We start from the raw sequence: 17,398 nt of genomic DNA on the forward strand, positions 1-17,398 counted from the left end.
TTTAGTGATGGCATAAGGCCCAATAGCCGTGTTTCCACTGTCTGGCCGTGCTAGTGCGTGCCAGGGCCAGTCGCTTTTTTTTCGGGAGCTTCCTCTGTTTCTCTGACTGAAAATATCTGTATGGGAGTCGAGAGAGTGCTAAAGCTCCTCAGGTCGTATTTTTGGTGGCATATATTTGTAGAAATTATCATTCTTTCTAAATGTGATGTAAATATTAGAGGTCGACCGATTCATCGGTTTTGCCGATTAATTGCATTAGTTTATATCCAGCTGGTCACTTTTATGCATTAAATATGCAGAGAAGTTGCATATTTAAAGCTAGAGACGTAAGATAGCAAACTGATATGTTCATACAGCCAACAGAAACTAAACAAATCAGAAAAGCATTCGATTTCGGTTATTTTTTCATCATCACTTTAATACATATTTTGTTATTTTGATTAGATAATCATCAAGTGTTTATAAAATAGAAGCAAAAGTGTGAGACTACATGTAATATTTGTGTCATTTCAATGCTCTGGCGTTGTAAATATTTAAAGTTGGCCATCTTTAAGCATGACTGTTTGGATTTATATGAAATGATAACACTTAAAATAAAATTCCATATGTAACATTAACTAAGGTTAATAACTGCTGTATAAGGATTGTTCATTGTTTGTTTGTTAATTAACATGTACTAATACATTTTTAATTAAGGTTTTTTTTTTTGTTAACCATAGTTAATGCACTATCAAAATAACGAATGATCAAGGTGCAATTTGTTTTTATCCAGTATCAGTTTTAAAAACTATCGGTTGATTAATCGGTTATCGGTAAGTATGGCCCAACCTAGCTATCGTTATCGGTAAAATCCACTATCGGTCGACCTCTAGTAAATATGTCCTGTAACTACCAAATAAACAGAAACAGACGCGACTGAAGAAGTAAGTGTGTCCTCTTTCTTTTGTGAAATAGACCTAACGGTAATTTATTTCTGTGTGACTAATGTGCAATTTTACCATAAATTAATTCGTTATGATCAATCTATCACTTTTTATTGTAAACCTGAGGTAAAACATCGATGCTTGGGTTTTAAATATTCAAGTAAACAACAAAAATGCCAGCAAACTGTAACTTTATTCATGTTTGTTTTCAACGCTGTTTCCAGTGATTTCTGATTAGTTTTCTGATAAAACTTCCATTTGTTGGTGAAATGATGGGTTAGTATGACGTTGTTCCAGAGAGGTGTGTTTTAGTGAAGCACAGATAACAAGAAAATGGGGACAGGCCAGTGGACGACGACAGCAGAGAATTATGAGTGTACTCCATCTATGTCAATTGCTCACACCAGGAGGAGGGGTTATGAGCCGCCAAACAGCGGAGCATCGTCTGAGGTCCAGATTAGCGTGCTCAGCTTGGCCATTACTCTGAGGGTGAAACCCTAATGACAGACTGGCAGTGGCACCAATCTGTCGGCAGAATTCCCTCCAAAAGTTGTAGATAAACTGGGGTCTCCTGTCCGAAACCACATCAGAAGAAAGCCAGTGAATCCTAAAGACGTGGTCCATGACCGCCCGCACAGTTTCTTTAGCCGACGGAAGCTTAGAGAGAGGTATGAAATGAACCGCCTTAGAAAAACGGTCAACGACAGTAAGAATCACTGTATTGCCGCTGGAGGGGGGAAGCCCCATGACGAAGTCTAAGGCAATATGAGACCAAGGGCGAGAGGGAATAGAGAGGGGACGAAGCAGACCATCAGCAGGCGAATTACCGGACTTCTGCAGGGCACAGACAGAACACGACGCAACAAATCAACGCGCCTACAATCATACAGGTGATGGAGAAGGAGAGAAGCGGCCCGGGAATGACTGAACACCACTCGCAGATTGTGTTACTTATCTGGAGCGCCAGGTAAATCAATCGATTCCTCCTGAAAAACAGACAAAGAGGAAATGGGGGATCAGCATAGACAGGACAATTGTCTCTTGGGGGTTCCCAGATGGGGTGAGACTCACTGGGGCGGTGGCCAAATGAATATTAGAAAGTACGCGGGCGAGCTCTCTCTTTTACCGAGCATGAGGCGACGAAATGTCCAGTACACCGCAGTAAAGACACAACCTCTACCGAATACGGCGTTGGCACTCAGCGGAGGAGAGGTGAACTCTCCCTAGCTGCATGGGCTCAGGCTCTGGACGTGGTTCAGGTGACGCTGTTGGAGTGAAGGGGGATCCCCGGAATCCCGTGACGTCAGCACGAGCGAGTCGGCACAGATCAAAACCTTTGTCAATACGAATGGCTAACTCCACCAGCTCATCCAGGTGTGAGGAAAACTCTTGTGCAAAAATCTCATCCTTCAACTCCTCATTCAAGCCTTCCAAAAAGCGTGCCGTGAGTGCTGCTTCATTCCACTCACAGGTGGCAGATAAAGTCTTAAAGTCAATGGCATAATCAGCCACGGAGCGTCTTCCTTGACGAAGTGCTGCCAGCTGGCGAGAAGCCTCGCGACCGAAGACAGAAGAGTCAAAAACCTTCAACATCTCTTCCTTGAATAAACCAAACTGTTCACAGCAATCAGCCCCCGCCTTCCAAACTGCCGCTCCCCAATCCTGGGCTTGACTTGTAAGAAGGGACACCACATATCAACAGCTGAGCGGATGGCCGTCTTGTACGCTGGGTCCATCATGGTTGGTTTATTCTGTCACAGTGCGAAAAGGACCTAAAAGCGAAAGCTGGTTGCAGAGGTTTATTAAGGATCAGAACAGGACAATTAAACTGAAAAGGACCAGGCAGGGTGAAAGGCACAGGTAGTTGCTGTCAGGAAGTACACACAGGAGATGATGAGCACTGACTCCACTTTGCGGATCCAGCAGCACAGACTAACAGGCTTGGCACAGGATAACAGGTGATATCTCTCGTCTGATAGACACACACAGGACGGAACAGGACAAGATTAGGCAGAGGTAAATCGCAATGATGAGGCGTCTGTAAAGGGCATGAATGAACAAACAATTAACCCCCTGAGGTCGACAATCGCGCCGGCGCGATAGGCTCGCTTTTTTTCAGTTCAGTTCAAAAGAAATTAATTTTGCTCTGTTGACTTTGATATTACAAGCAAGTTTCATACATCAATCGATTCTGTTAAATGTGTATTATTTTTGTGTATACTCACAATAAAAACAAAGTGTTGTGCTTTTTGCCAAATAAAGAAAAATAAACGTGATGCGAGTTCTGCCTTCTCTCTGTCAGTGAAGACCATTCTGAAACGCGTCCGAAAATGAACTGTAACTCAGCGAATACTCAGTCAAACAGGCATACAGACACACAGGCATGAAGCTTGAATTATCTTCTTTTAAATGAGGTAATTTATATAAAAAACAAATATTCTCATCTTGTGAAATCTGTAGTAAAAGAGAGCGATTCCAGTCGAGCTAATTAGAGCTCATTCAAATGTAATGTGAACACGCCCACGGAGAGCGCGTGCTATTCAAACGCAAATTACTGAGGCAATCCAAGCAAACCTGTGAACGCCCCCATATCAGCTCGAGAAAACACAAGTTTAATCATACCATTGTAGCCTTCGTGTTTACACCATCTGGCAGCGCTGTGAGGAATAATAATAATGAGAGTGCGGGTATTGCAGGAGAGAGGATCCGAATATGTAGTAAGTTTTTTTCCTTCTCAAGTGAATCGCGTTTCTGTGAACGAATGAACGGCAGCCGCAGAGATGCGCGCTGTTTATCACAGCTCGCAAAAAGACAGTTTAAATTTAAATTGCGTCTCTGTGTGAATGAATGATGATGTTTTAGCAAACTGTATTGCTATACTGAGTTGAGTAAAAATCGACAGAAATATGTTGAAATAAAATGTAGGCTATTTGTATAAGCAACGTATTAAACTGAAAATTAACATTTATATGCCCTAATATTTCATAAAAACAACATTACAGTCAGGTGTTTCTGTTTGTGAATGAATGTTTCGGTTTTAGCAAACTGTATTGCTATACTGAGTAAAAACCGACTGAAATATGTTGAGATAAAATGTATTTGTATAAGCAACGTATTAAACTGCAAATTAACATTTATATTTCTTATAATAAAAATGAAAGACCTATGTTACAGACATATGAAAGACAACATTTCATTGATTAGTTTTGGATAGATTATACATTTTTACTGTAAAATATCTGCAACCTCAAATAAGCTTTTGTTTGCCAATATTTGCTCATGTTAAATATAGTATGTTTTGTCAAAAATAAAGTAATCAAATAATCAATCAAATCCTTTGAAATATGTATGATAAAATGTATACTTTAGTTTTTACAAAGAAAGATTACACTTGAATTGTTGTTGTAATTGTAACCTTTTTAATAAAAAAATATATTTACAAGGCAGATGTAAACAAACTATTAAAAGGTAAATATAAGCCTTTTCTTTAAATAATTTTTATTGTGTTTTATTAGTGACAAATTTGGGGAGAGGATAAATATTCCAAAACCGAAAATACAGTATGAGAATTAACTGCACAATTACTAGACATGTTTTCCTTGGATATTATAGGCCAAATTGCAAGCACAATATGTGGAAAAATAAAAAAGAATTGAGATGCTTCCAACTGTTGCTCTTGCATTCTTGTGGCTCAGTGACTCACCTGAATGAATGGCTAATTAAGTATGCGGGCCCCATTGTCTCCTCAGGTGTGAACCACTAAATATGCATGATCGTTGACGCCCACTCCGCATATTGCCTTTCCAAACAGAAAGTGCTTTGCAAAATTCAAATCAATGTATTGTGTTATGTGAATGATAAGGCAGGGTGATTTTCACATAATTTTGAAGAAAAAATACTAGGTGATGACATCCATTAGACAAAAGTCTTATTGGCACATATTTAGAATGTGTTTTATGGCCTTATTTCAGAAACTTTAGTTTTTAGTTTTTTCAATAACCACGCATAAACATTATTCTCTCAAAAATGCAGACATGTACATTCTTGTTGCTCACATATTATGGTAGCCCTGTTTGTGCTGAATAGTGTGTAATTTTTTTTTGCCATTAATATGTTTATAAGCAACTGAAAAAAGCACAAATGTCAGGGCATGTCAGAACATCTCAAGGACCCCAAAAACACCTTAGACCCCAGAGGGTTAAACTGCAAATTAACATTTATATTTCTTATAATAAAAATGAAAGACCTATGTTACAGACATATGAAAGACAACATTTCGTTGATTAGTTTTGGATAGATTATACATTTTTACTGTAAAATATCTGCCACCTCAAATAAGCTTTTGTTTGCCAATATTTGCTCATAGTATGTTTTGTCAAAAATAAAGTAATCAAATAATCAATCAAATCCTTAACTTTGAAATATGTATGATAAAATGTATACTTTAGTTTTTACAAAGAAGGATTACACTTGAATTGTTGTAATTGTAACCTTTTTAATAAAAAAATATATTTACAAGGTAGATGTAAACAAACTATTAAAAGGTAAATATAAGCCTTTTCTTTAAATAATTTTTATTGTGTTTTATTAGTGACAAATTTGGGGAGAGAATAAATATTCCAAAACTGATAATACAGTATGAGAATTAACTGCACAATTACTAGACATGTTTTCCTTGGATATTATAGGCCAAATTGCAAGCACAATATGTGGAAAAATAAAAAAGAATTGAGATGCTTCCAACTGTTGCTTTTGCATTCTTGTGGCTCAGTGACTCACCTGAATGAATGGCTAATTAAGTATGCAGGCCCCATTGTCTCCTAAGGTGTGAACCACTAAATATGCATGATCGTTGACGCCCACTCCGCATATTGCCTTTCCAAACAGAAAGTGCTTTGCAGAATTCAAATCAATGTATTGTGTTATGTGAATGATAAGGCAGGGTGATTTTCACATCATTTTGAAGAAAAAACACTAGGTGATGACATCCATTAGACAAAAGTCTTATTGGCACATATTTAGAATATGTTTTATGGCCTTATTTCAGAAACTTTAGTTTTTAGTTTTTTCAATAACCATGCATAAACATTATTCTCTCAAAAATGCAGACATGTACATTATTGTTGCTCACATATTCTGGTAGCCCTGTTTGTGCTAAATAGTGTGTAGTTTTTTTTTTTGCCATTAATATGTTTATAAGCAACTGAAAAAAGCACAAATGTCAGGGCATGTCAGAACATCTCAAGGACCCCAAAAACACCTTAGACCCCAGAGGGTTAACATGACAAGAAATTGTGTTGGGCCATCTCAAGCTATGCCATTTATTATTTTATGACTGTTTATTTATTTCATGTTTTGATATGTTCCTCAGTCCTGTTACTAACTAAAGTGATACTATATATAATACTTCCAATTACAAATATGCAACAGTTTGCACATATATAAGTAGTATTTTGGTCCCTCTTTTCATTCAGATCATGTCATATTTTTAAAAAATCTGTTTTATATCATAATTGCCATTCAGATTACTAAAACATGTCCTATTTCAGGGATGACATCACATTAGAAATATGTATACTTTGACAAAACATTTATTTTAAAAAGGGTCTTGTCCAAAATGCAGTATAGTACATGTTACTATGGTGAGATCTGTTTGACTGTCAAATGTCATTTTTCTTTTAAAATATCAAATTAATGACTAACAGGACTGAGCTCTCAATAACCGAGAGGGTCTTTAGTCACCTATTGTTTGTCATTGCAGTTAATTGCATGCATTATGGACTTATTTACGTACTAATTACCTATGGAACATTAGGCCATGACAATCTGCCTCCTTATGGGAGGTAATCTAGAATTGTATAGAAAAATACAATGATAGAACAAAACATATCTTTATTAAAACAAATCAACTTTGGATGTATAAAAACCAACTTGAAATACAACTACAAAAACATTAATCCACAGGACATAACAAGGGTAAGTACTTTTAAAAACTGATTGTTTCTAGTAAGTATGACATTTTTTGTAGTATATAAATCCTGAGAACAGCCATACAAACATCACATTACATGTTGAAGTTAAAAATCTCAACAAAGGAAAGGAATTTCATCAAAGGATATTAGATGTAAAAACTTCAAACTTAATCATGCACTTAGTAGTATTTAACATGTAAAAACTCACAATTGTATATATTATGCCAATTAAAGAAACAGCTGCCATTCAAAAAAGAGCAAACAGTACTGTACCACAGAAAAACAACGCAATAGAAAATAGAAGTGGTGACAGAAGTAAGAACATTTGGCGGAAGGTAAATAATTTGATCTAAGGCAATTTCATTCAACAGAGAAACCTCTCTGATCTAAGATAATGATAGAGCTACTTAGTTTACTTTGTAAGCTGTAACCATACATCTCTCTGTATCTCCACATGGTGGGCAGTGACTGGCAAAGGAGCAGGGATGAGATGAAGAACATCATCTTTTTTTTTTATGATCAAATTTTTATTTATTTTTTTCTTTTAGAAAGATAATACATACAAACAAACAAAAATAGAGTTAAAAAAAATTATATATATATATATATTATATATATATATTATATATATATATATATATATATATATATATATATATATTCACATACATACCTATACATAAGCATATATAATGAAGCATATGATTAACATAATATTAAAAAAAAAAATAATAATAATAATAATAAGTAAACAAAAAAAACAAAAAAAAAAACAGGTATAACCCACCCACCCCCTGGATCCAGATCTCCAAATCTCGTTACAAATTAAATCTGAAGCCCACGAAGAGTGGTTAGCAGTGAATACCAAGCCTCTATTGCTGACTCTTTTGCACCGTGGACTCTAGCTGTCGACAACTCCAAGTAAACAATATATATGTTAAAATCCGAGCTCGAAAAGAGAGTGAATGTGGAGGTTTTTGCAGCCGTAAGCCCAGCCAGCAATGCTCTTCTCTTATCCAGTGTCAAACCCAACCTTGAGAAATCATTCAAAATGAGTGTAGCAGGCGTACAGGGCAATCTAATCTTAAACAACCTAGAGAGGTTAAAGGCAATCATCTTCCAAAAGTTGGCCACTGGGGTACATTCCCAAAACATGTGAAAGTAACTGCCAATCACTTTGGAAGAACATAATGTACACATAGGATCATCGATAACCTTCATCATATGAAGCTTCCTAGGAGTTAAATAAACCCTATGCACCTAATTATAATGTATTTGCTGATGATCGGGGTTCCTGGACGCTAAACCCATACTGATCCACACTTTATCCCAATCAAACGTGGGTGCCAAATCTGGAACATCTCTCCTCCACACCGTGTCTAACGCCAGAGGTCTATAAGCATACCGCAGCAAGAACCAGTAGAGTCTCGACACAAAGCCCCTTGTGCTCCCAACAGAGTGAAACAATTTTCGAAGTGGGTGTGGTGTGAGAGGGGCCTGTAAAGGGGCACCATTGCTTTTCAAAGCCGATCTCAACTGCAAATAAAAGAAAAAGGAGGTACGTGGTATACCATGCTTAATACAAATGTTCTGAAAAGTGAGTAACCCCCCTCCCCATAAATATCACCAAGTGTACAAATGTTTGTTTTTTCCCAATCAGGAAATCGAATAGGACAACCGCCAATTAACAATCTCTCATTGTTAAATATTGGAGAGTATGGGTCCCAAACAGAAGAGCAACCAGCCAATTTTTCCACCCTCCTCCATACCAATAACAAATATGAAATCATAGGACCAAATCTCAAACGGCAGTGATGGGGAGAGATTTTAGCATGCAGAATGTTAGTAAAAGAGTATGGAGCTATCATCCGTTCCTCCAAAGTTTCGCCAAGACACTTGAGCATCAGATTGAAACCAGGATAGGAGAGGTCTAAGTGTAAAGGCCCACTCATAGAACTTAAAATTTGGGAGAGACAGGCCACCGGCCTGCCTTTCTCGCTGCATAGTGGTGAGCTTAATGCGAGGTCGTTTGCCATGCCACAGAAATTTAGTTATTGCTGACTGTAATTTGCTCCAATAATTAGGGGGCGGAAGAAGGGGGAGCATCGAGCTGACGAAATTGACTCTGGGCAGAATATTCATCTTAATTATGGCTACCCTGCCACGAAGCGAATTTGGCAGGTTAGACCACCTGTCCAGATCCGCCACCACTTAGTTAAGTGTTTTACAGAAATTGTTTTTAATAATTGTCTGTATGGAGGAAGAGATATCTATCCCCAGATAAGTGAAGTTTTTAGTGACTGGAATAGATGCAGGGATGGGAACATTACACATTGCCTGATTTAAAGGTAGCAAAGCTGATTTCTGCCAGTTTATTTTGAAACCAGAAAGCTTGCCATAAAGATCAAAGGTTGACAAAACATGTGGGATACATTGCACTGGGTTGTTTATATATAATAAAACATTGTCAGCATACAGTGAGACATGATGATGTGTTTCTCTAATGGAAATTGGAGAGATTGTGGGTGAGCCACGGATAGCTTGCGCCAGTGGTTCAAGAGAAAGGGCGAATAACAGAGGGCTAAGAGGGCAGCCTTGTCTTGATCCTCTCGAGACAGCAAAGGGAGAAGAACTAATTTTGCCCGTAAGTACTACAGCTGTTGGGTTTTTATACAGTACCTTAATCATATTAATAAACGTCAAACCGACCCCCATGAATTCTAACACTGACCACAGAAATGGCCACTCCAGGTGGTCAAAGGCCTTCATTGCATCTAGTGAAAGGACAGCAGCAGGGGAACTTAGGCCTTGAGCACCATCTATAACGTGTAATAGCCTTCTAACATTATCTGTAGCAAGTCTAGACTTTATAAACCCTGTCTGGTCACTATGAACCAGTTCTGTCATATGACCTTGAAGCCGTCGGGCCAGTAATTTCGCATAAATCTTTAAATCTGCATTTAAAAGCGAAAGAGGCCTGTAGCTGGAACACTCAACTGGGTCCTTTCCTTTTTTAAGAAGCAGTGAAATTAATGCAGAATTAACATCCCTAGAAAATGATCCCACTCTGATTGAGTAAAGGATCATATCCAATAAAAGCGGACCGATCAGGGACCAAAAGGTAAGATAAAATTCGGGTGGAATTCCATCTGGCCCTGGTGATCTACCTTTACGCATGTCCCTAGCAGCTGCCTCGCACTCCTGCAATGTGATAGGGCGATCTAGCTTTATGGAGTCATCAGTACTAAGGCGGGATAGTTTAACGTCATTCAAGAAATTATCGCAGACATGTTTATCAAAATTACTTTCCGAATTATATAACTCCTGATAAAAGGAGGCAAAAGAAGCAATTACTTTCTTTGGGTCACATTGTATAGTACTGTCTTTGTCTTTAATGCAAAAAATATCAGCAAAGTGTTCATCTGTCCGGAGTTTCATTGCTAGTTAGGGCCCGAGCACCGTTGGTGTGAGGACCCTCTTGGAATTGCTCTGTTTATAAACGACTGGGTTTTGAGGAGTTAAAATAGTAAGTTTGTCTTGTTTTGTGCATAAGGAATTCTGAACGGCGCCTCAGAAGAAAGTTAATCTCTTTTTTAATCAATTCCTTCTGTAGGGCTATGTAATCGTTAAAATTATGTTGCAGGGAAGCATCAAGGGTGGCATATTTTAATTCTAAAGCTTCCAATTTGGCTGCACGTGCTTTGTTTCGTGTTGAAGCATATAAAATGGTGTTACTCCTTATAAAGCCTTTTACCGCTTCCCAAAGTATCCTTGGATCAAGAACAGAGCTGGCATTAAATTCCAAAAATTCGCTAAAATTTGTTTCAGTCTGAGTTTTGAATGTTTCATCTCGCAGTAAGGAAGCGTTAAAACGCCACCTGGGGGCTTTAGTGGAAGATGTGCGAACAGTGACCGAACAATATAAGGGTTTGTGATCAGACCAGGTAACCGGAATGTAATGCGCATTTTGAATATTTTGAATTAAATCTTTTGAGGCAAAGATAAAATCTAGCCTCGAGAAGGATTTATGTCTCGCTGAGTAGAATGAGAAGTCTTTTAAAGAAGGGTTTAACAAACAGCAAATGTCGACCATGCCTGTATCGGATGCCCAGTGGCGCAACGCCTCAGATGCAAGATGTTGGTCTCTAGACTCGCTGCCACCTGTTCTGTCCATGCCGCTGTCCCACACCGCATTGAAATCCGCCCCAAGAACTAAATGAAACCCTGTGAGATCAAGCAAGGATTTAGTTAATAGTTGAAAAAAAGTGCGATCAAATGCATTAGGGGCATAAGCAGAAATAAGTGCAATGCTTTTCCCATCCATGCGAATCTTTGCAATGGCTATCCGACCTGCATCATCCGCCCAAGAGTCAATCACATCAAATTTTAGTTTGCGTTTACACAAAACCATTACCCCTTTACATTTTGTAGCTGCAGATGAAGTTGCAATAGGGTGATAAAACGTATTGGCTAATCAACCCACATCTTTGCACAATAAATGTGACTCCTGAATCATCGCAAAATCTATATTTTTCTTCCGGAGAAATTCTAGTACAGTTGTCCTTTTGTGTGGAATGTTAAGACCCCTGGCGTTGACTGAAATAAGATTAAGAGCTGTCATATGCTAGAAAGAAAACTGCGAAAAAGGGAGAAAGAAAAATGAAGTTGTCCCCACAACAGTAGAAGAGAAGTCTGGATCCATAAAAGAAAAACACCCCAAAAACAGGAAAAGACAAAAAACATCAAAAACACCCAAAAAGAAACAAGTAATAAAAACTCAGTGAGTGTTTTAGCACAATTTTCTCACCTCACGGGATCACAACACTAAGAGATAGTAAATCTTTTCCTGGATTTTTTTTGTGCGTTCCCGAGATTAGACCTTCCTTAACATAATGCCGAAAACCCGAAGTCTCTAGGTGGTCTGGTTGAGGAGTAGATAGAAGTGCAAGATTGGTGCACACAGACGCACAGAACAGAAATCATGAGTTAACAATCGCAATTTGTCCGGTGGAAAATTGCGCTAAAAAAAGAAGGTGAGGAAGCAAGGTACTGTCGAACCTTCCTGATAAATCCACAGCTGGATAACTAACTCAAGGAACTAAGAGTTTCTGGCCACTCCAGTGTGGCAGCGGCACCACCAGTTAACAAAAAACGAAACAGCAGCAGTGTGAACATTTTCTTCACATTAATAATTAAACATTAAAACATCTGCCATATAACAATGTGGCAGCCCTTAACAGCCCACGGCACCCACGGATATACCCCCCACCCAACATACATACATGACCTACAACCCGGGCAAAAATGACAAAGCCTACCTGTTAATAATATACCCACAGTCTACAAAATGTAAAAAATAAATAAAATAAAAATAAAATAAAAGATGCACCTATAGAGACAACATTAAAGACAATAAAATGAGCATAGACTGGTAGACCTGTGCTATGAGGTAGATTACAGGTAGTGATGCAAGACACTGCAAAAAATAAATTAATAATAAAAAACATAAAAAAGTAAAGTTTTTATAAAAATAAATACATCTCCAACCTCCAGTAATATAAACCAAAACACTAATTTAAATGTATATCAAAGGGAGAGATGGAGAACGGAACATAGATTACATTATCTTACCCGAGTCACTCTGCAAAGTAAAAAAAAAAAAAAAAACATTGGGCAGAGGTACACCACCGCGGATGGACGGAGACAATCAAAGGTTTTTAATGCATATCAAGGCCTTCTTAGGATCTTCAAAGCGATGCTTTATCCTACCTGGCGTTGTGAATGAAAGCACTGCAGGATAGCCGATGCCAAACGGGATCTTGGCTGAGTGAAGCAGACGTTTACACTCCAGAAAAGAGTGTCGACGCTCCTGTGTGGCCTTAGAGAAGTCTTGATAGAAACTTATCTTATGGTTCTGCCAACGGACGTCCCCGATTTCTCTAACAAGTTGTCTCACCCGCTCCTTCTGTTGAAACCTCAGGAACCGCACAATGAATGGCCTTGGAGGGGCTCCGGGCTTAGCTGGTAGTAGCGAGCGATGAGCGCGCTCCAAATCTAAGCCCCCTTGGAAGTCAGCCTGGAGGATTTCGGGGAGAGTGACCCTCAAAAACGATATGGCATCTTTATCCTCAACACGTTCCGGAAACCCATAAATGCGTAGATTAACTCGCCTTTCCCGATCCTCGTACTCAGTTAGTTTGGCATTCAATTTTTCAACCTCCGAAGCCGAAGCCGGGGGAGAGACGCAGCGCTGCCTCTCCACCTCCTCCAGCATATCGAGATGAACCTCCGCGCTAGTTATCCTGGTTAACATGTCGGCTAGCTTACCCTCAATCGCCTCAACAGCTCTTCTCGTTTCTGAGACGTCCTTGCTGATGTCTGCAAAGTGTTTGGTTTGTTCATCTGATAGTTTCTGAAGAAGCTCGTGTATTTTAGCAGTGGAGATGGACTCATCCACAACTTCACATGCTGGCGATTCAGGAGAGGCGTGGGCAGCTTTTGAGCTAGCGGCAGCCCTAGCACTTTGCTGCTGTTGTGACGCATTTTCGTTTTTCCGGGGGTTTGGCATATCGGTAGTGGTTGACGCTTATTTTAGGCAACTTGTGGAGAAAAAAACAGAATCTGTTCAGACCTCTGCTGTGCATGCATTTCACCTGGACGTAAGACTCATCTGTTGCCATCACAGTCCCAGGGTAAAGGTCATCTCCATATTTAACCACACACCACTTTCCAATGACCTCGGAATTGGTCCAGTCAACTGTGTTGTCTTGTATTGGAGTTTGGTTGTCACGCAGGAAACTGAAGGCCTGAGATCCAGGGCATTGGCACTGTAGCCTCTTCATAGCTACGCATGTACAACTTACATCACGGCAGATAAGGACACCTCTTTCTAAGGTCACAACTTGATGAAGGCGCATAGTTGAGGGAACTGTTGGGATGTTCTGAGGCATAGCCTGCACTGCCTGTTCTATATCATCCTCATCCACATAGAACAGCTTGATGGAGGTGTGTGCTCTGATCAGCGCTGAGTACAGAGACCTAGCATCAGTGATGTCATGGCCTTTGCTGACAAGGCCATCAGCTTGTCGCTTCAGTGCACCTCCTACTCCATCAGGAGCCCCCTTCCCATGACTGGCCTCGAAAATAGGTCCATGTGTCTTGTGTGAAGCCCCATTTGTGCAATTCTGTGCAGAAGAGGAAAAAGTTGCCGCGTTGCCGGTATTGTGAGCAGAGTCCATCACTCAGAAAATGTAGCACCTTCACAGTAGGATGCTCCTGCTTGACGTATGTCAGCACTGGCCGAAGATGCTCCCATATTGCAGCCGGGCCTTTTTGCCTTGAGGAAGTCACCGTACAGAAACAGGTGGGTGTGGCATTTGGGGCTGTGTATAGCACACCTGTATGCAAGATGGCCTGTTGGTGTGACCCCCCACCCCAAATTGCGCAGCCTGGATCTCGGAGGACCACTTACACGCATAGTTCTCTGAAAAATCTATATGAATTATACATTCATTATCGGAGAGCCCTGCCTTCAGGGCTCTGACGAAGGCAAATTGCTTGCTGATGTTGAAGTTATGCCGTTTGAACTTTACAAGCTGGTCATTACATTTTTTCAACAAGGTCACCCAGAGTGCTCTCCATTACCTTTTTTACCGTGATTTTGAATGCTACACTTTCACCTCCTTCAGACCTCTGTCGCTCTTCCATTCCCCACTGAATGTAGGAGACCATGGTTTCTGGTGTGTAAGGGGCCTTCTGTTATATTGAGAGATAAAGGACCAAAAAGCGAGATTCACAATAATACAGTCTTTAATGGAAATGAGAAGCGAATCACTGAAGCAATAAGAAACAAATCTTCTCAGGATTCTCAGGAAACAGTCAACTGAAAACTTCGCTTTGTAGAAATCAACATAAACTGCAGGTAGCAGATATTACTGGAACTCAGGATGTGCAGCATCGTCAGGCGAAGTTGAGCTCCGAGTGGAGACTGAAGTGAGAGGCGAAGTCCGCCGAGAGAGAAGGTACCGTAGGCTGGATACCGCGTCTTGATCAGGAACTCATCGTCTGAATTGGCAGGGCAGAGTTCAGTGAGCCAGTAAGAGAAAGGATGAGTATACTGACTCGAGGAGAGGCTCCCACACGAACCACACAGGACACGATACGACAGGACAGGACAGGACTAGATTCGTTTGACGAGAGAGGTAAGAGAAGCGTCTTCAGCATTAGATAGATTGGAATAAACTGACAAAGAGGCAGAGAAAGAGAGTGTTAGAAATAGCAGGAAACATCAGGGGGAAAGGGGAAACAGGTGAGATGAATGAGCGGAGATTAAGGATAAATGGGAACAGCTGGTACTGATGAGACCAGGGTGATAGTGTAGTGAAAAAGTGTGAGATGTGGCCACAAGAGGGAGACAGAGAAAGAAGGAACCTGGATCATGACAGTACCCCCCCCCCCCCCCCCCCAACGAGGAGGAGAGCTGGCGAGAGCGGAGGAAATCATCAATGAGCGAAGGGTCCAGGACGTCCCGGGAGGGAATCCAGCTTCTCTCCTCCGGCCCATATCCCTCCCAATCGACTAAGTATTGGTGACCACGACCCCGGCGGCGCATGTCAAGGATACGACGAACCCTGTAGATAGGAGAATTATCAACACGAACCGGCGGACAGACAGGACGAGAAGGCGCACGCACGACGGGCTTAATGACAGAACAATTACATTTGTTTTTGCTCACTGTTTAAATCCCCAATTTATAATATAACTTTGCAACAAACATCTTCAGTCATCCACATGCTTTTTGATGAAGAATGCTGATGGCTGTTAATACAAATATTTACAGTGAAAATGAGTTATGTTGTGGGCTGTTCTCACCTACAACCATTAGGATTGCTTCAGAAAAGATTGAAGTCACCTGAAGTTTTGGTGACCACTGACTTGCACTGAAATGACCTTAAATAACTGTTTTCCTAAATATCTTCATTTAAATCCAACAGAATAAAGAAAATCAGATGTCTTGGATGATATGGGAAAGTAAATTGTGAGAGAATTTTCATTTTTGGTTGAACTATTTCCTAAGGTTAAAAAAGTACTGTAGGGTTTTTTCTCATAAGAAGTCTGGCTCAACTGGTGCAATCAATGTTTTGTCAAATCATTACTCTTAGACACCTACCTTGCACATCATTCTCCACCTCCTCCAACTGAGCAGGTTTACGGACTGGCATCTCTGAGGAGTAGGGAGAGTAGAGTAAGGGGGTGGCCAAGTAGACATATTCTGACATGAAAACAATTTCCATCCAGTTGGCTTCCTCCAGTGTGTGATACTTGTACTTGATATATATATACACGTTTTTATGGAAGCTTATTTCCGCCATTAAAAAAAAGCGTGAGGAATAAAAAAAAGAGGAATACATTTTTTTTTTACTATAAATAAGGTAATTTTTATATCCCACAATTCTGAGAAAAAAGTCAGAATTTAGAGTAAAAGTCAGAATTGCGTGATAAAAACGCGATTGCAAGACAAAAAGTCAGAATTGCGAGTTTATTTCTCACAATTCTGCCATCTTACAGTTATTAGAAAATTGTCAGAATTATGAGATGCAAACTTGCAATTGACAGAGAAAAAAAGAAAAATAATAAAAAGATAAATACCCACAATGAACTTTTTATTATTTTTATGTATAACATGCTAGCAGTATGGCCTCTACCACGTGCACGTTAGCTTTAGTAATGCATGTTACTTTAGGCAAACATGTCGAACGTAACTGTTAAAGCTTTAATACTCACCATACACATCAGAATTATATTTAGATGGTATTTTGCGATTTATCCGCTTACTTCTTTTAGTGCTTTGGCTTGCCATTGCTGTCACAGTTACAGCGCTGCTGTCTGCCTCCAGGTGCTCGCACGCTTCTGGCTGTGTGTGCTCTGTCAAATGATTCTGTCCGTCATCCTCATCAGCAACCATTGGTTCCACTTTAATCAGAGAGGCCTGACGCTCCCCCTAAACACAACGTGGAGCTCAGGTGGATCTTGTACATCTTTGCAGTTGTCAAATGATGTAACTAATGTCAGAGTGGGTGCTGTTCCATATATTTGAACTTTGTTTAAAATTCGCAAAATATTTACTCCCCCCTTCATGTTCTATTCTGTTCGGTTTGCTATGCAGTTCGTGTAGGTGACCAGATGGTGGCATGGCTTGCTTTTCTTGGCTTTTCTTGTAACAGTTACTTCATATGTAAGATTTAAAAAACGTGGCTGAATGAATAATATAAACAGTATTTTACACAAAACATTTATTGTCTTCACTATTTTAGATTATCTACTATTTTGTTAAAAAAGAAGTTAAAAATCATGTATTTTCTGGCATATGTTATCTATTTAAAGTTACTTTGTCACCAATAAAATATTTAAAAAACGTAACCCCTTATGTCTATTTAAAATTATAAATGTTCACAGTTTGTATGGTGTAAAAGTTAATTGGCAGATTTTCTGACTGAAAAAAGA

The sequence above is a fragment of the Squalius cephalus genome (genome assembly GCF_949319135.1).
Source record: "Squalius cephalus genome assembly, chromosome: 14".
Classification (NCBI taxonomy): domain Eukaryota; kingdom Metazoa; phylum Chordata; class Actinopteri; order Cypriniformes; family Leuciscidae; genus Squalius; species Squalius cephalus.